The sequence below is a fragment of the Schistocerca gregaria genome, chromosome 10, assembly GCF_023897955.1.
Source record: "Schistocerca gregaria isolate iqSchGreg1 chromosome 10, iqSchGreg1.2, whole genome shotgun sequence".
Taxonomy (NCBI): Eukaryota; Metazoa; Arthropoda; class Insecta; order Orthoptera; family Acrididae; genus Schistocerca; species Schistocerca gregaria.
In genome coordinates this window covers 154,434,749-154,455,284 of record NC_064929.1, presented here as the reverse complement: position 1 = coordinate 154,455,284, position 20,536 = coordinate 154,434,749, and the positions used below count along the sequence as shown (strand labels likewise).

The window sequence follows — 20,536 nt, the reverse complement described above, 5'->3', positions numbered from 1 at the left end:
AGGGTTTCTTTAAACACGAAAAATTTTTGGACTGCTGCTATGGCGATTAGATATTCCAGTTTTCGTTATTAGAAAAAATAAAAATGCCTCTTGTAATCAAGAGCAAAGAAATAGCGAAATCACCGGTTATTCAGAACTAGGCCTTACTTGCCACTTCATTAGACACTTTTTTTCAGGATGATTTACTAAAATAGTGTTATTCCTCGATTATTTTTTTTAAAAAAAAGCACTCCGTCTTCAGGCCACAAATGACCTACCGGGACCATCCGACCACCGTGTCATCCTCAGTGGAGGATGCGGATAGGAGGGGCGTGGGGTCAGCACACTGCTCTCCCGGTCGTTATGATGGTATTCTTGACCGAAGCCGCTACTATTTGGTCGAGTAACTCCTAAATTGGCATCAAGAGGCTGAGTGCACCCCGAAAAATGGCAACAGCGCATGGCGGCCTGGATGGTCGCCCATCCAAGTGCCGACCACGCCCGACTGCGCTTAACTTCGGTGATCTGACGGGAACCGGTGTATCCACTGCGGCAAGGCCGTTGCCCTGGTTATTTCAGAGGCATACTTAAAATAGCTTTGTATGGCAGACTTTCAGTATTGGTGGATAGGTCAAGTGAGGTCCACACGTGAATTAGGCATAAATACTGTAGTCCGTTGCTGAGCTTTACCTCAGCAATATCTTTTCTTCCGGGAGTGGCAGTAACGCAAGGTCAGCGAACTTCTTTGAAGTTTGGAAGGTGGGAGATGAGGTTAGCAGCAGAAAAAAAGCTGTGAGGGTGGGTCGTGTGTAGTGCTTGCATAGCTCAGACGGTAGAGAATTTACCCGCGAAAGGAAAGAGATCAGGGTTTGAGTCCTGGCAGATTTAATCTGCCACGAAGTTTCAAAATATCGTACGTAGCAATAGAAAATCTCGAACTCAACCCGGAAAGAGTTCGTTTCATACAGTCAGCGACATAACTGATTATCTGGTTGAACGGTTTACCGTTTCCAAACTAGGTGGCTTCTGTCCAGCATCCACACATAACAGCTTCACATGGACCGTTGGGATTTTTGTTATCATCACATTACAAGAAGAGAAGCCAGAGAGAGAGGAGTATAGATAGAATGTGCGGTTTCGTCGCTCGAAGGCGGAAACTCGAGTTGGAGATAAAAATAAGAAAAAAATTCAGAACATTTTAACATACAACGTTAAAGAATATAAGAGAAAATGTTGTGATGTCTTCCAATTTTTACTTTTTACTGTTTCTTCTTAGCTACTGACTTTGTCCAACGGATTATCATGAGGTGAAAAAAATCATGGGATATCGATATACACTTATACGAATGGCGGTAGTTTTGCGTACAGAAGGTGTAAAAGGGAAAAGCAGTAGGAGAGCTGTGATTTGTACTCAGGTGATTCATGTGAAAAGGTTTCCGACATGGCTATGGCCGCACAATGTGGAATAGACGCGGACTGGGAGTTGGAGGTAGATGCATGAGACGATTTCGTAAATCATTAGGAAATTAAATATTCCGAGAAGAAGCACAGTGTCAGGCGTGTGCGGAGAATACAAAATTTCCTCTCTCCGTGGACACCGTGGACGGCTTTCACTTGACGACCGAGAGCAGCGGCGTTTCCAGAGACTTGTCAGTGCTTACAGACAAGCAACTCTGCATGAGGTAAATTGCTAACACCACGACATCGCCTGCAGCGCCTCTCCTGGGCTCGTGACCGTATCGAATGGACCGCAGACAACAGGAAAACTGTGGACTGGTCACATGAGTGCCGATTTCAGTTGGTATGAGCTGATGGTGGTGTTCGAGTGTGTGGCTGATCAGGCGAAGGCATTGGCCCAGATGGGCAACGAGACACTTTGCAAGCTGGAGGTGTCTCCACAATGGTGTGGGCCGTGTTTACATGCAACTGACTACGTGCTTTGGATGTTCGACTACTTGGAGACCATATGCAGCCATTCATGGGCATCATGTTCCTGAACAAAGATTGAATTTTTATCGATGACAATTCGCCAGCGATACAGATGGCCGTACCGTAGGTGCAACCACAACGGAGGGGTATCTGTTGAGAGGCCAGACAAACGTGTGGTTCCTGAAGAGGGGCAGCAGCCTTTTCAGTAGTTGCAGGGGCAACAGTCTGGATGATTGACTGATCTGGCCTTGCAACATAAACCAAAACGGCCTTGCTGTGCTGGTACTGCGAACGGCTGAAAGCAAGGGGAAACTACAGCCGTAATTTTTCCCGAGGACATGCAGCTTTACTGTATGATTAAATGATGATGGCATCCTCTTGGGTAAAATATTCCGGAGGTAAAATAGTCCCCCATTCGGATCTCCGGGCGGGGACTACTCAGGAGGATGTCGTTATCAGGAGAAAGAAAACTGGCGTTCTACGGATCGGAGCGTGGAATGTCAGACCCCTTAATCGGGCAGGTAGGTTAGAAAATTTAAAAAGGGAAATGGATAGGTTAAAGTTAGATATAGTGGGAATTAATGAAGTTCGGTGGCAGGAGGAACAAGACTTCTGGTCAGGTGACTACAGGGTTATAAACACAAAATCAAATAGGGGTAATGCGGGAGTAGGTTTAATCATGAATAGGAAAATAGGAATGCGGGTAAGCTACTACAAACAGCATAGTGAACGCATTATTGTGGCCAAGATAGATACGAAGCCCACACCTACTACAGTAGTACAAGTTTATATGCCAACTAGCTCTGCAGATGATGAAGAAATGGAAGAAATGTACGATGAAATAAAAGAAATTATTCAGATAGTGAAGGGAGACGAAAATTTAATAGTAATGGGTGACTGGAATTCGAGTGTAGGAAAAGGAAGAGAAGGAAACATAGTAGGTGAATATGGATTGGGGCTAAGAAATGAAAGAGGAAGCCGCCTAGTAGAATTTTGCACAGAGCACAACTTAATCATAGCTAACACTTGGTTTAAGAATCATGAAAGAAGGTTGTATACGTGGAAGAACCCTGGAGATACTAAAAGGTATCAGATAGATTATATAATGGTAAGACAGAGGTTTAGGAACCAGGTTTTAAGTTGTAAGACATTTCCAGGGGCAGATGTGGACTCTGACCACAATCTATTGGTTATGACCTGTAGATTAAAACTGAAGAAACTGCAAAAATGTGGGAAATTAAGGAGATGGGACCTGGATAAACTGAAAGAACCAGAGGTTGTACAGAGTTTCAGGGAGAGCATAAGGGAACAATTGACAGGAATAAGGGAAAGAAGTACAGTAGAAGAAGAATGGGTAGCTCTGAGGGATGTAGTAGTGAAGGCAGCAGAGGATAAAGTAGGTACAAAGACGAGGGCTGCTAGAAATCCTTGGGTAACAGAAGAAATATTGAATTTAATTGATGAAAGGAGAAAATATAAAAATGCAGTAAATGAAGCAGGCAAAAAGGAATACAAACGTCTCAAAAATGAGATCGACAGGAAGTGCAAAATGGCTAAAGAGGGATGGCTAGAGGACAAATGTAAGGATTTAGAAGCTTATCTCACTAGGGGTAAGATAGATACTGCCTACAGGAAAATTAAAGAGACCTTTGGAGAGAAGAGAACCAAGTGTACGAATATCAAGAGCTCAGATGGCAGCCCAGTTCTAAGCAAAGAAGGGAAGGCGGAAAGGTGGAAGGAGTATATAGAAGGTTTATACAAGGGCGATGTACTTGAGGACAATATTATGGAAATGAAAGAGGATGTAGATGAAGACGAAATGGGAGATACGATACTGCGTGAAGAGTTTGACAGAGCACTGAAAGACCTGAGTCGAAACAAGGCCCCCGGAGTAGACAACATTCCATTAGAACTACTGACGGCCTTGGGACAACCAGTCCTGAGAAAACTCTACCAGCTGGTGAGCAAGATGTATGAGACAGGCGAAATACCCTCAGACTTCAAGAAGAATATAATAATTCCAATCCCAAAGAAAGCAGGTGTTGACAGATGTGAAAATTGCCGAACTATCAGTTTAATAAGCCACGGCTGCAAAATACTAACGCGAATTCTTTACAGACGAATGGAAAAACTGATAGATGCAGACCTCGGGGAGGATCAGTTTGGATTCCGTCGAAATGTTGGAACACGTGAGGCAATACTGACCTTACGACTTATCTTAGAAGAAAGATTAAGAAAAGGCAAACCTACGTTTCTAGCATTTGTAGACTTAGAGAAAGCTTTTGACAATGTTGACTGGAATACTCTTTTTCAAATTCTAAAGGTGGCAGGGGTAAAATACAGGGAGCGAAAGGCTATTTATAATTTGTACAGAAACCAGATGGCAGTCATAAGAGTCGAGGGGCATGAAAGGGAAGCAGTGGTTGGGAAAGGAGTGAGACAGGGTTGTAGCCTCTCCCCGATGTTATTCAATCTGTATATTGAGCAAGCAGTAAAGGAAACAAAAGAAAAATTTGGAGTAGGTATTAAAATTCATGGAGACGAAGTAAAAACTTTGAGGTTCGCCGATGACATTGTAATTCTGTCAGAGACGGCAAAGGACTTGGAAGAGCAGTTGAACGGAATGGACAGTGTCTTGAAAGGAGGATATAAGATGAACATCAACAAAAGCAAAACGAGGATAATGGAATGTAGTCAAATTAAATCGGGTGATGTTGAGGGAATTAGATTAGGAAATGAGACACTTAAAGTAGTAAAGGAGTTTTGCTATTTAGGAAGTAAAATAACTGATGATGGTCGAAGTAGAGAGGATATAAAATGTAGACTGGCAATGGCAAGGAAAGCGTTTCTGAAGAAGAGAAATTTGTTAACATCGAGTATAGATTTAAGTGTCAGGAAGTCATTTCTGAAAGTATTTGTATGGAGTGTAGCCATGTATGGAAGTGAAACATGGACAATAAATAGTTTGGACAAGAAGAGAATAGAAGCTTTCGAAATGTGGTGCTACAGAAGAATGCTGAAGATTAGATGGGTAGATCACATAACTAATGAGGAGGTATTGAATAGGATTGGGGAGAAGAGAAGTTTGTGGCACAACTTGACGAGAAGGAGGGATCGGTTGGTAGGACATGTTCTGATGTATCAAGGGATCACAAATTTGGCATTGGAGGGCAGCGTGGAGGGTAAAAATCGTAGAGGGAGACCGAGAGATGAGTACACTAAGCAGATTCAGAAGGATTTAGGTTGCAGTAGGTACTGGGAGATGAAGCAGCTTGCACAGCATGGAGAGCTGCATCAAACCAGTCTCAGGACTGAAGACAACAACAACAACAACAATTCGCCATGTCACCGAGGCACAATTGTCCCCGATTCCTATATACATAGCAAACATAATGTTGTATTTATGGTTTACTGGTCTGTGATTAGAATACCACTTGATACGGTGAGAGAAATGGGGAAAGAGGAGATGGGCAGAGGGGTCGGAGAAAATGGACATAGAAAACGAAAAGGACGAGATCGACAGAGTTTCGGGACAGCAGTAAATGAGTAGGGAGGGGGGAGGAGAAGATGTAGAGAGATGGGGGGAAAAGAGGAGATAGTCAATGAAAGGAGGAGGGGGGCGATAGGGGAGAGAATTAGATTAGGACGTATACCCAATTACTATACATATTGGAAACGTGTGCTTTCTTTTTTGCTTCTTTTCCGTAGAAGCAGACTGGGCCACAGAAAAGCATGGCCGGGTACAGCTAGTATTGAATAAAATAAATAACAACAGAGTCTGGCTAAGCGAATGGCATTGTGCAGATTGTAGAACTCTAGCGCCATCAAGCGGTTAATCCGTAGTGATTCTGAATGGTTTGGATCTGAGTACCGACTATAAAGACGGGACTCTGCGTTTTTCATTGCATATTAAGGCTGTGGCTTGCAGACTGGCCTTATGCAAGAGAAATTAGCTTCCCGTTTCTAACCTATACTGCCTGAATAATCTGTTAATATATGAGCTGGTGTGAAGGAGAAAGTGAGCTGCAGTGATGCTGTTTCTGCAGCCGCGGATCTCGCAGAACAGCGCATAGCCTCAGGTGCCGTGGTGTAGAAATCTTACGAAAGACAAATAGCCAGAGTCGTTGGCCCTGAGCAGCTTGCAACGTAAGTGAATGGCTTCTAGTGTAGCTGTAGGCGATACTGTTGGTGGTGAAAGTAAAATGATAAACGGAGTATTTATGTGATTAATCGAACTGTCTTCCCCCTGATTACCTGTTAGAAGGAATATTTGGTGTCAGCTGCCAGTCCCGTGCTGTACCGACCACCGTGCGACAAGATTCCGTCCCGTCTAGCACGGCGTTTTGATATCTAAATAAAACCTTTTAATATAGGCAATAGGGAAAAGCTATAGAGCAGAAGACAGATCTGGTAAAAATAGAATATGTTCAGCACAAGCATATGAAATGCCTTGCTGCAATGGATACACTGGTTCCCGTGAGATCACCGAAGTTAAGCGCTGTCGGGCGTCATTGGAACTTGGATGGGTGACCATTCAGGCCGCCATGCGCTGTTGCCGGTTTTCGGGGTGCACTCAGCCTCGTGACGCCACTTGAGGAGCTACTTGACCGAATAGTAGCGGCTTCGGTCAGAGTACCGTCAAAACGACCGGGAGAGCGGTGTGCTGACCCCCCCCCCCTCCTATCAGCATCCTCCATTGAGGATGACACGGCGTTCGGATGGTCCCGGTAGGCCACTCGTGGCCTAAGACGGAGTACAAGCATATGAAATGCGAGATAGCCTGTTATATTCTACGTGAGTTAAGCAACAACCTTGCACGAAAACGTCTTGTTGCAGGTCAAGAAAACAATTGCAGGAGTAGATTAGATGAACTCCAGTGCGAGTTCCTAGTACGGCCTCCTTTTAGGTAGAGTGTCCAAACTGAGGATTGCGTTGGAAGTAGTAGCCAACAGATCTGCGTTGACTGAAGCTGAAACAGAAGATGCCAAAACTACACTGTACGGAGAAGAAAGAAACGACGAACCACGAATTATCCGACTGTTCTGCCAGTCCAGAGGAACTTTACATCATAATTCAGGATAACACAGGCACTGCAATGTCGTATTTATCCGCCGACAAAGGCAAAGCGACTTTCAAGTAAAATATCTCACCTGTACGGGCATATACACTATGTGATCAAAAGTATCCGGACACCTGGCTGCAAATGACTTACAAGTTCGTGGCGCCCTCCCTCGGTAATGCTGGAACTCAGTATGCTGTTTGCCCACCCTTAGCCTTCATGACAGCTTCCACTCTCGCAGGCGTACGTTCAATCAGGTGCTGGAAGGTTTCCTGGGGAACGGCAGCCCATTCTTCACGGAGTGCTGCACTGAGGAGAGTTATCGATTTCGATCGGTGAGTCCTGGCACGAAGTCGGCGTTCCAGAACATTCCAAACGTGTTCTATAGGATTCAGGTCAGGACTCTGTGCAGGCCAGTGCATTACAGCGATGTTATTGTGGTGTAATCACTCCGCCACACGCCGTGTATTATGAACAGGTACTCGCTCGTGTTGAACGATGATCCCCGAATTGCTCTTCAACACAAGGAAGCAAAAAGGTGCTAAAACATGACTGTTGGCCTGTGCTGTGATGGTTCCACTCAAAACAAGGGGTGCAAGCCCCCTCCATGAAAAACCCGACCACACCGTAACACCAGCGCCTTCGAATGTTACTGTCGGCATTACACACGCTGGCAGATGACGTTCACCAAACATTCGCCATACCCATATCCTGCCATCGGATCGCCACATTCTGTACCGTGATTCGTTACTCCACACAACGTTTTTGCACCGTTCAATCGTCCAATGTTTAAGCTCCTTACACCAAGCGAGGCGTCGTTCGGCATTTACCGCCGTGATGTGTGGCTTATGAGGAGCCGTTCGGCCATGAAATCCAAGTTTTCTGACCTCCAGCCTAACTGTGATAGTATTTGCAGTCGATCCTGGTACAATTTGGAATACCTCTGTGATGGACTGGATAGATGTGTGCCTATTACACATTACGACCAATTTAGTCAAAATTAAATGGGAAAACATTGTCTAACAGCCTAATTTACTGGCAATTAGCGTGACTTCTTCACTTGATATTGCTGTGGAGTTTTACAGATGACCAAATCACAGGTTTTAAACTTTGCAGAGCTTAAAACCTGTTTTTTGATCGCCTATTTCATTCCACAACCATACCAAGTGAAGAAGTCACGCTAATTACCAGTAAATTAGCCTAGTACACGAATGTTCTCGCATTTACTTTTGGCAAAATTGGGTTATATAACCGAAGATACATGCTCTGGCCAAACTCCTGTCCCACTGCACCCTCCTATAACCCCCCTCCCCCCCCCCCCCCCCCCAGGACCCTCCTGGCAGACCTTATTCCTTGTCGTGTGTGCTCTGTCTCTTACCGTGTTTCTTTAAGTGTCTTCGCTCTGGAGTGTTTTTATAATGTGCCCAACTTTTAACTTGTCCATGTGACTGCAGTGTATTTTATGTGCTCCACGATTCGACAACGGTGTTTTTTATCTTTATGTCGACTGTTTTAACTCTCCCACAATGAAGGTCTTCGTGTCATTGTATATTTAGGCACCATTGTCTCCACTATTATATTTTTATTTCCCAGTTTTTTTTCGCCTTTTTTGTGTATCGTTTCCTCTTTTTTAAATGTAATGTCACTCGGCTGAACAGCGGCGGATTGTGCAGCTGCCAGCCCTCCACTGTCCCATATGGGGCAGGGAAATGGAACCACAATAAAGAAAAATAAAACTGAATGTGACTCGCGTTTTATGGAATTATAATATTTTTTTACACGTGTAACAATTGATAACAGTCAAAATTGTGGAATAAAGCCTCTTGTGCAGTCAAATGGCTGTTATATGATTCAGAAAGTTTTGTATGGTTGCGGATACACACCAAAGTAAAATAATTAGGTATTTCAACCGTCGGCTGACCGAATGCGAGGGCAGTGTCTTGCGCACTGCACCACCTCCCTTCTGTATGACGGAGAAAGCGCTGGCATCGACTGTATGGGTCACTGGAAAAAGCGGTCGTTATCGCTCCAGTCTTTAGCGCCGTGTCCCGTCCACATGCAGAAGCGAAACGTCCTCCGAACACGAGCTGCCTTCAAATTTCCGCCGGCCGCGCGTCCGTGTCGCAGATTGCGGTTCCGAGGCTGGATCCGTCCGCCAGCGGAGCCCAATTTGGTGCGGAGCGGTCCGCCTCCGTCCGATAACGGATTTACCGCCCCCGCCCCCCACCAGACGGGCGCCGGGCTGGCTGGCTGGCAGGGCCGCCCTTTGAAGAAATTTAGCTGTCGTCTCGTCGAGTTGGCATCCAATTTGGAGGCTCCTTCCTCGGGCTAAAGCCGTCCTAAATTAGAGATAGCGCCGCCCTTAATCCCTCCTCTCGGCGTCCCCGTCCGCCCCCCTCCCTTCCTACTCCCCTCCCCGCTCCTCCCCCCTCCCCCTCCACACACACAGTGTCTGTCCTCCTCTCTCCCCCACCCTCCCTCCCACTATTCGTCTATCTCTCTGCGTCCTTCGCGGCTGTCGTCTGCTTTCCCATCAACGCAGACGGATGAAGCGGGCGCTCTGCTCGCTATAATTGCACTCGCTGCCAACGGACAGACGCGCCCGACAACGCCACACAAAAGGTGCGGCAGGAACCCTTGACAACAGTTCTTTACGGTAGCTCAGGGGCCGGCGCTCCAGCTCAGCGCAGCGATATGGCGGGACATTCCTCACTGTAGAGGACTGCTGATATTTCTAAAATATCGGGGAATGCGATGTATAGATATTTAAAAGGCATTCCTACCGGCCATCGATGTATCGAAAGAATTACCGATATACGGGCGAAAAAATATCGACGTAGCGCCAAAAAAAAAAAAAAAAAAAAAGTTCAAAAGGTTCAAAGCTTCTGAGCACTATGGGACTTAACAGCTATGGTCATCAGTCCCCTAGAACTTAGAACTACTTAAACCTAACTAACCTAAGGACCTAAGGACATCACACACAACCATGCCCGAGACAGGATTCGAACCTGCGACCGTAGCGGTCACGCGGTTCCAGACTGAAGCACCTAGAACCGCACGGCCACACCGGCCGGCCATTGTAAGTGTACCGCCGATTTTAGAGCTGTATATTTAAGTATTGGTTTATTATTAGATATTCTGTACATCGACAAGCTAAAGGCCTGATTATCTACCTCAGAGCAATAACTGAAAGGAAAACGATGCGCGTTCATGCTTGACAATAACCACTCTCTTCAGTTAAAACTTCCGAGCTGAGAGGCCGTGGTGATCAAACAGCCAGTATAAATCTGAAAACTAAATAAATCCCGGAATAATGTAGATAGAGAGGTACTAAATGACACACATGCTTGGAATGACATGGGGTATTATTAGAACAAAAAAAAATGCAAAAGTTCAAAAAATGTCCGACAGATGGCCCTTCATCTGATCAGAATAGCAATAATTAGCATAACAAAGTAAGACAAAGCAGAGATGATGTTCTTTACAGGAAATGCTCAATATGTCCACCATCATTCCTCAACAATAGCTGTAGTCGAGGAATAATGTTGTGAACAACACTGTAAAGCATGTCCGGAGTTATGGTGAGGCATTGGCGTCGGATGTTGTGTTTCAGCATCCCTAGAGATGGTCGATCACGATACACTTGCGACTTCAGGTAACCGCAAAGCCAATAATCTCACGGACTGAGGTCTGTGGACCTGGGACGCCAAGCATAACGAAAGTGGCGGCTGAACACACGATCATCACCAAACGACGCGCGCAAGAGATCATTCACAGGTCTAGCAATATGGGATGGAGCGCCATCCTCCATTTTGGTTCTAAAAAACCCATGTCATTCCAAGCATGTGAATCAATTTTTAACTCTATATCTACATTATTTGGTGGTTTATTAAGTTTTCAAATTTATACTGACTTTTTGATCACCCGGTATAAAAATTTCGACCTAAAGTTTCGTCACCATTTGCGGGATACATCTTCTGAGGTCGTCCAGCTACTGTCTCAGAAGATGTCTCCTGCAGATGGGGACGAAACGTCAGGTGGAAATCTTTTACATCGACCACTGCCTCTCAGCCCGGAAGTTTTAAATGAAGACAGCACCGGCCGTGAAAGCCTACACTGTGTGATAACCACCTTGCTAACAATGGTAATTGCAGGTAACAGGCACAATAAAAGGTTAAATATCTTCAACAATTCGCGGCCCTGTCAGCAACTGTGTAAATATTAATTTTAATATAAAACTTTGAACATGGCTGCTAAGGTTCAGTGAGCGTGTCAGAATTATATATGAACAAATAAGCCCTCGGTCACAAATATTAAGTCAAAATTGACCAGGTTTCGACGCTACTATGAGCGTCGTCTTTCGAATTAGACTAACTGTTCTAAAACATATTAAGTATATAAAACATTAATAAAATTAAAGTTTGTACTGACTGGAAAAAGATGCAGTACTTACAAGTCACATATTAAAAAAAGATCTAAGCCGGAAAGACGACGTCATGAATAGTTGTAAGTAAGATGGCGAGCCCCTAAGGGCTGCTCGTACTTTAGTGAACAAGGGCTGCAACAAGGGAGTCTTGTATTAGTACAGTTAGTCTGATTCTGAAGACGACGCTCATAGTAGCGTCGAAACTGGGTCAATTTTGACTTAATATTTGCGACCGAGGGCTTATTTGTTCTAATACAATTAATTTTAATAATTAACAGCCTCAATTGCACCGTCTGCCTAGAATTTACCTAGATTTCAGTCGGGATAACGCAACCTTCTTCAGAATAACAGTAATTACCGTCTTTCCACCTTGACGATGTACACTATGGAAAGGCGGTAGTTACTGTCATTCTGAAGAATGTTGGGTTATCCCGAGTGAAACCTAAGTAAATTCTAGGCAAACGGTGCAACTGAGGCAGTTAATTATTAAAATTAAAACAATAAAAGGTTTCGGACTGGTCTAGTGTTCGGTCTCGTCATGTCACTTCCTGCCGAATTCCCTGTTTTGCCATTTCTACAAACGCCAGTGACCTAGCAGTTGAAGCATCAAAATTCCATAGTGAAGCTAAAACGTTGCAGTTTCTGGTGGTAACGCAGAGCGCCGATTACGTCAGCATTTCCCCTCGCACGTCTTTGCCCACCGCAGAGACCAATCTTACCATTTAGATTTTTGTTCATCAGTCTCAGCAAATGTTTTTGTAGAATGCCGATGTGAAGAAATGGCACAACATTTGTGTTAAAAATGGTTTTTTAACGCAATTGGTGTGATATTTCTTTACATCGGAAATCATCTATTCCGTTCACACCGCCCCCTACCTCCCCCCCCCCCCATCCCAGATGCAGTAAGACTCCCTCGCACAGTGAAAGTAAAATTATCCTCTACTACAATTACAAAAACAAATTCAAATATTTATTGAAAATTGCAAAAATTAGAAATAATATAAAATAAAAATATGGGCACTTGATATTGCCATTTCGACATCGTCATATCAATACATTGGTGGAAAAAATATTGCTGGTTTATATCGATCGTTTTGACAAAAAAGTATCGGTATGTCGATATTCTGTCAAAAGCCGTACACTGTCCTTCATTTCCGACACCACCAGGTGTAGACAGTCGCTGTGTTGTCGTCTCATGAAAGGAAATATTTTCTCTTTGCAATAACTGTGAGTCTGTCTTGTGAATAAAACCGTCAGTATAAATTTGAAAACTTAATAAACCACCGAATAATTTAGATATAGAGTTAAAAATTGACTCACATGCTTGGAATGACATGGGGTTTTATTGGAACCAAAATGGTGGATGGCGCTCCGCCCCATATTTCTAGACCTGTGAAAGACCTCTTGCGCGCGTCGTTTGGTGATGATCGTGTGTTCAGCCACCAATTTCTTCATGCATGGCGTCCCAGGTCCGCAGACCTCAGTCCGTGAGACTATTGGCTTTGGGGTTACCTGAAGTCGCAAGTGTATCGTGAGCGACCATCTCTAGGGATGCTGAAACACAGCATCCGACACAAATGCCTCACCATAACTCCTGAGTCGCCGTAATAAATAAATACGATTTTTTTTCCCCGGAAACCATCGGAAAAGATCTTTCACAGAGTTATATGTTCACGCAAAACTGAATGTACTACAGCCTCCGATATTCCTAAACAGGCCAATAGACTCTCAACGTTAGTGGACAATAATACTGTACAATATTGCTGAAGTTCTCCTAAGACTACTCAATTAAAATATGCAACAATAGTTTGCGACATTTAAAAGCAAGAAAAAAAATATTGAATGTTGTGCTCCATAAGGATCCCTTTCTGTGCAGTGACCGTGGAAAATAAAATTATAAAGAATGTAGCAACCAGCCGCCGAAACACAATTTATTTATCTTGTTGTTTCATAACAGAAATCTGCCAAAGACAGTACTTCAAATTATGGCATGTATCGGTTAGAAAAATGCACCAATGATGACTGATATCAGTCGAAATCGATTTGCAACAAGATAAATTATGTTTCCGCGACTGGTTGCTACATTCTTTATAATTTTAATACTTTTAAAGAAGAAAATTGGCCTCGTGCGAGTAGAACCCGCGCAATGGTGGTTCCGTAGAAACTTAATTTATACATTCTTCATTCTGGGAATCGGGAGTGTCGACAGTTTCTGCCTGTCATAGATATCGATACTGACAGGATGTTGGTCCCAGAAATTCCAAGACAGTATCAAAATCTCTACAGTAATTCCTCAGACTAGCCCAGACATAAAAAAAAGAAATGAGCAGTGGACTTTATGTATTTAGAGAAAGAGAAGTTTACAAAACGTTTTATCTGTTTACGTACTAACACATGACGGAAAACTTATATTTTACGTTTCCATGCAGTAATGTTCGTCTATTATGCTTTTGGCAGATGATGCAATGCTTGGACAAATGGAAAAAGATATTTTTATGTCATATAAATACAGCTGCACAGATTTTAAATTTTTTGTTTTACTTCAACTGTGAAACCTTGTTTCTCGGATAATGTCATGATTCTTCGCCAACGGGTCGTACCCTGTGAGTTTTGATAAGTGAGTTTACGAGTATTGAAATACGTGACATACATGCCTAATATTTTGATTATATTGACTTAAAAGTTCAAATTGTTTATACAGCCAAGAGATCATAACCTTTAGTATGCGACATAAATTTTAATATGATACGACTAACTAGTAAGACAGAGAATTAGGAACCAGGTTTTAAATAGTAAGACATTTCCAGGGGCAGATGTGGACTCCGACCTCAATCTATTGGTTATGAACTGTAGATTAAAACTGAAGAAACTGCGAAAAGGTGCCAATTTGAGATGGGACCTGGATAAACTGACACAACCAGAGGTTGTAGAGTGTTTCAGGGAAGCGTTACGACACGACTGACAGGAAGAGGGGAAAGAAATGCAGTATGAGAAGAATGGGTAGTAGCTTTGAGCGATAAAATAGTGAAGGCAGCAGAGGATCAGGTAGGTAAAAAGACGGGGGCTAGTAGAAATCCTTGGGTAACAGAAGAAATATTGAATTTAATTGATGAAAGGAGAAAATATGAAAATGCGGTAAATGAAGCAGGCAAAAAGGAATACAAACTTTTCAAAAATGAGATCGACAGGAAGTGCAGAATGGCTAAGCAGGGCTGGCTAGAGGAGAAATGTAAAGAAGTAGAGGCATATCTCACTGGGGGTAAGATAGATACTGCAACAGAGACATAGGGTCACTTGGGATTGTTGTAAACGGCAGTATATGCTAACTTATCGTGTAAGACGAAGCGCCGAGGGAAACTGTTTTGAAACTTTGTACGCACTCATGTGTAAAGTTAGTAGCTTATGTGTGCTTATATAAACATTCGAAAGACAGTTATTGTAATATTAATTCACTATGGATGTCTTGTTAAATATAAGGGAGGCTAAAAGTTTTATTGATGGCTGGATAACACTTCGGCGGTTTTTTGTTCTACAGATTTACAATAGCCAGTAGTTATATGAAGATGGCCTAATAGGCCGAAAACTAGACCATATAAATAAAAATTAGTAGAACAAAAAACCGCCTAAGTGTTATTCAACCGTCAATATGGAGTTGTTCTGTCAAGAAGCGACGGAAGAGTCCATAAATAAGATTAATAATTGTATCTTGAAATTCTTCCATTGGTCCGTGTTTGCATACAAAAGCAACAATATGGGATTGTGGGTCCACCTTGATGCAAAACACTTTTGTTACTTGTCTATTTATTCTTCCAAACTAGTTACAGCGACAAATACCACCATTATCAAAGAGGTTCTTTGATTCTAAAACATGCAGAAATAGGATACTTATTAAACATTGTAAAACATTATTATATACGTACAGTTTCGTTGCAAATATTTTTCCTGCGAATAACTTTATAATACTTTATTTAATATACATGACAGCATGTTACAATTCTACATCTACGTGGATACTCTGCAAATCACATTTACTTGCCTGGCAGAGAGTTCATCGAACCATCTTCACAACACTCTCGTATAGCGAGCGGAAAGAATGAACACCTACATCTTTCCGTACGAGCTCTGATTGCCCTTATTTTATCTTGGTGATCGTTTCTCCCTATGTAGATCGGTGTCAACAAAATATTTTCGCATTCGGTAGAGAAAGTCGGAGATTGGAATTTCGTGAGAAGACTCCGTTGCAACGAAAAAGTCTTTCTTTTAATGATGTCCAGCCCAAATCCTGTATCATTTCTGTGACACTCTCTCCCATATTTCGCGATAATACAAAACGTGCTGCCTTTCTTTGAACTTTTACGATGTACTCCGTCAGTTCTATCTGGTAAGGATCTCACACCGCGCAGCAGTATTCTAAAAGAGGACGGACAAGCATAGTGTAGGCAGTCTTCTTAGTAGGTCTGTTACAGCTTCTAAGTGTCCTGCCAATAAAACGCAGCCTTTGGTTAGCCTTCCCCATAACATTTTCTATGTGTTCCTTCCAATTTCAGTTGTTCGCTATTGTAATACCTAGGTATTTAGTTGAATTCATGGCTTTTAGATTAGACTGATTTATCGTGTAACCGAAGTTTAACGAATTCCTTTTAGCAGCCATGTGGATGACGTTACACTTTTCGTTATTTAGGGCCAACTACCAATTTTCGCACCCATCAGATATCTTTTCTAAATCGTTTTCAGTTTCTTTTGATCTTTGATGACTTTATTAGCCGATAAATGACAGCGTCATCTGCCAACAACCGAAGGCGGCTGCTCAGATTGGCTCCCAAATCGTTTATATAGATAAGGAACAGCAAAGGGTCTGTAACACTACCATGGGGAACGCCAGAAATCACTTCTGTTTTGCTCCATGACTTTCCGTCAAGTACTACGAACTGTGACCTCTCTGACAGGAAACCGTAAATCCAGTCACATAACTGAGACGATATTGCATAAGCACGCGTTTCATTTCGAGCCGCTTGTGTGGTACAGTGTCAAAAACCTTCCGTAAATCCAGAAATGCGGAATCGATATGAAATCCCTTGTCAATAGCACTCAACACTTTATGTGAACAAAGAGCAAGTTTTCTTTCACAACAACGATTTTTTCTATATCGGTGTTGACTGTGTGTCAATAGACCGTTTTCTTCGAGGTAATTCGTAATGTTAGAACACAATATATGTTCCAAAATCCTGCTACATATCGATGTTAATGATATGTGCCTGTAATTTAGTAGATTACTCCTACTACCTTTATTGAATATTGGTGTGACCTGTGCGACTTTCCAGTGTTTGGGTACGGATCTTTCGCATAACGAAAGGTTGTATATGATTGTTAAGTATGGAGCTAATGCATCAGCATACTCCGAAAGGAACCTAATTGGTATACAGTTTGGACCAGAAGACTTGCTTTTATTAACTGATTCATATTGCTTCACTACTCCGAGGATATTTACTCCTACGTCACTCATGTTGGCAGCTGTTCATGATTCGAATTCTGGAATATTTAGAAAATGGCTCTGAGCACTATGGGGCTTAACATCTGTGGTCATCAGTCCCCTAGAACTTAGAACTACTTAAACCTAACTAACCTAAGGACATCACACACATCCATGCCCGAGGCAGGATTCGAACCTGCGACCGTAGCGGTCACACGGTTTCAGAACGAAGCGTCTGGAATATTTACTTCGTCTTCTTTTGTGAAGGCATTTCGGAAGGCTGTGTTTACTAACTCTGCTTTGGCAGCACTGTCTTCGATGGTTCGATGGTACCTCCATTGCTATCGTGCAGAGAAGGCATTGATTGTTTCTTGTCGCTAACACACTTCACATACGACCAGAATCTCTTTGGATTCTTACCGCTGTATACGGCATATTTTTTTGCAATGTTTTGTGGCAAGTGAAATAAAAATATACAAATAAATGAATAAATTATTGTAGTACCCGTTCTGTAGGTTAGATCAGGGACCAAGAATGTACAGAGAGACCAGCTGGGGAACGGCAGAGCTGGCAGGTTCGAAGTGCCGTACGCACTTTTCGCAGCCGCCTACTGCTGTGGAACTTCGCTGTTTGTGTTTCCGATAAGTTAGCAGCGTTTTCGCAACTCTGGCGTCAAGTTGTCAAGTTCTTCCCGCACGGGTAGCCCCTCGCTCTGGAGGCGTCTGCAGAAGGGGTGTTGGAAGAGCCAACGGGGCAGGAGGTGGAGGGTGAGTGAGGGGGTGGCATGGTGGGGGCGGCTGCTTAGGTTGGAATCCGTCCGCTAGACAGCCACGTGTCTAACGACGCCATCTTGCCAGAAATTATTCACACGCATACCCAATCGACACTCAAAGAGGAATTCCCATTTTTAACACGTTCATAGGATTTGCCGACCTCGAAACAGCGTTCGAAAAGACGTTCGAAGTTCTGAGAAAAATGGTGGTAAGCTATAAGGGAGAGACATACAAGAGCGAAGAGCGAATAATAAGAGCGACCGATCCAGAACGAAGTGCTCAGATTAGAAAGGGTATAAAACAGGGATTTAATGTTTCGCTCCTACTGTTCAGTCTGTACATCGGAGAAGCGGTTTTGGAAATAAAAGAAAGCTTCAGGAGTGGAATTAAAATTCAAGGTGAATGGACGTCAATGATACGATTCGCTGATGACATTGCTATCCTGAGTGAAAGTGAAGAAGAATTACATGATGTGCTGAATGGAATGAACAGTCTAATTAGTACAGAATATGGAGTGAGTGTAAATGGAAGAAATACGAAAGGAATGAGAGGTAGCAGAAATGAGAACAGCGAGAAACTTAACATCAGGATTGATGTTCACGAAGTAGATAGCTAAGGAATTCTACTACATATGTAGCAAAATAACCAATTACTGGCGGAGTAAGTACGCTATCAGAAGCAGGCTATCACTGGCAAAAAAAGAGCATTCCAGGCTACTAGACTAGAATTGGACGTAAAAGTTATAACAGACCAAAAAAAAGTTTATGAACCTCAAAAAAGTCAAACCATAAATTCAATTACACCCAGGCAACAATATAACATAAGAATCAGCTTAGGTGGTTACCTAAGCTGATTCTTATGTTATGTTTCTATCCTACCGCATATGTCATCGGATAGACCGTAAGCGCACACTTTTCGTAGTAAGCGACAGTGCGGAACTGAGTCGAACGCCTTTCAAAAGTCCAGAAATATGGCATCAACCTAGTAGCCGGTATCCAGAGGCTGTTGTATATCATGCACAAAGAGAGCCAGCTGTGTCTCGCATGACCGCTGTTTCCTAAAACCGTGCTGGTTCCTGCAGTATGTCTGAAAACAAAATATGTTCCATGATTCTACAAGAAATCTTGTCTGTGAAATTGGCCGGTAATGATGTGCATCCGATTTTCTACCTGTTTTATTGCTATGACCTGGGCCTTTTTCCAGTCCCATGGAACTTTCCGCTGTTCCAATGATCTCTGATATATGATAGATAAGAATGGTGCTATACTTGTAGCATAGTCAACATATAATCTTACTGGGATACCGTCTGGGAGAGATGCCTTCCTGGCGTCTAAGAATCTTAACTGTTTTACAATCCCAGCAGATCGAGATGTCATCGCCAATAAGACGTGGCATTGATCCTACGACCCAAAGTAGATCTAGATATGTTTATAGTAATATGCCTTTTACATTGTGCACACGCTCTTGTAGAAAAGTTCTGAGAGACTAGGGAGGTGATAATATCCGAGCACAAGGTTCGATAAAAAAAAAAAGCACTCCGTCTTCAGGACACGAGTGGCCTACCAGGACCATCCGACCGCCATGTCATCCTCAGCTGAGGATGCGGATAGGAGGGGCGTGGTGTCAGCACACCGCTCTCCCGGTCGTAAGATGGTATTCTTGGCCGCAGCCGCTACTATTCGGTAGATGGAGATGTTGAGAGTAGCTCCTCAATTGGCATCACGAGGCTGAGTGCACCCCGAAAAATGGCAACAGCGGATGGCGGCCTGGATGGTCACCCACCCACCTGCCGACCACGCCCGACAGCGCTTAGCTTCGGTGATCTCACGGGAACCGGTGTAGCCACTGCGGCAAGGCCGTTGCCCGATAATGATACTTTTTTAAAAATATCGATGTGTAGGATTCCAGATATTTTTAAAAACATCAACACTACTGGCCTGTACGCATCTTTTACAAAAAAAAGAACTTTGAACATAGCTGCTAAGGTTCAGTGACGTGTCAGAATTATATTGTAACAAATAAGCCCTCGGTCACAAATATTAACTCAAAAATTGACCTGGTTTCTTCAGAATTAGACTAGCTGTACTAAAACATTAGGCATATAGTACATTAATAAAATTAAAGTTTGTACTGACTCGAAAAGAAAAGATGCAGTACTTACAAGTCCATATTAAAAAAAGATCTCAGCCGGAAAGTCGACGTCTTGTTGCAACCCTTATCCACAGTACGGGAAGCCCTTAGCGGCTCGCCATCTCACAACTGTTCATGACGTCACCTTTCCGGCTGAGATCTTTTTTTAATATATGACTTGTAAGTACTGCACCTTTTCGAGTCAGTACGAACTTTAATTATGAAACTTCCTGGCAGATTAAAACTGAGTGCAGGACCGAGACTCGAACTAAGGACTTTTGCCTTTCGCGGGCAAGTGCTCTACCAATTGAGCTACCCAAGCACGACTCAGGCCCCGTCCTCAGAGCTTTACTTCTGCCAGTACCTCGTCTCCGACCTTCCAAACTTTACAGAAGGTGTCCTGCGAACCTTGCAGAACTAGCACTCCTGAAAGAAAGGATACTGCGGAGACATGGCTTAGCCACAGCCTGGGGATGTTTCTAGAATGAAATTTTCACTCTATAGCGGAGTAAAGTTCGGAAGGTAGGTGACGAGGGACTGGCAGAAGTAAAACTGTGAGGACGGAGCGTGAGTCGTGCTTGGGTAGCTCAGTTGGTAGAGCACTTGCCCGCCAAAGGCAAAGGTCCCGAGTTCGAGTCTTGCTACGGCACACAGTTTTAATCTGCCAGGAAGTTTGATATCAGCGCACACTCCGCTGCAGAGTGATAATTTCATTCTAGAAACATGTCCCAGGCTGTGGCTAAGCCATGTCTCCGCAATATCCTTTCTTT

General features: G+C 43.3%; 1 pseudogene; it reads right to left on the bottom strand.

Annotated features, from left to right (window-relative positions):
* Window positions 1-427: 427 nt before the first annotated feature.
* LOC126293860 (5S ribosomal RNA) lies at window positions 428-545 on the bottom strand (annotated as a pseudogene).
* Between the last annotated feature and the right edge of the window lie 19,991 nt (window positions 546-20,536).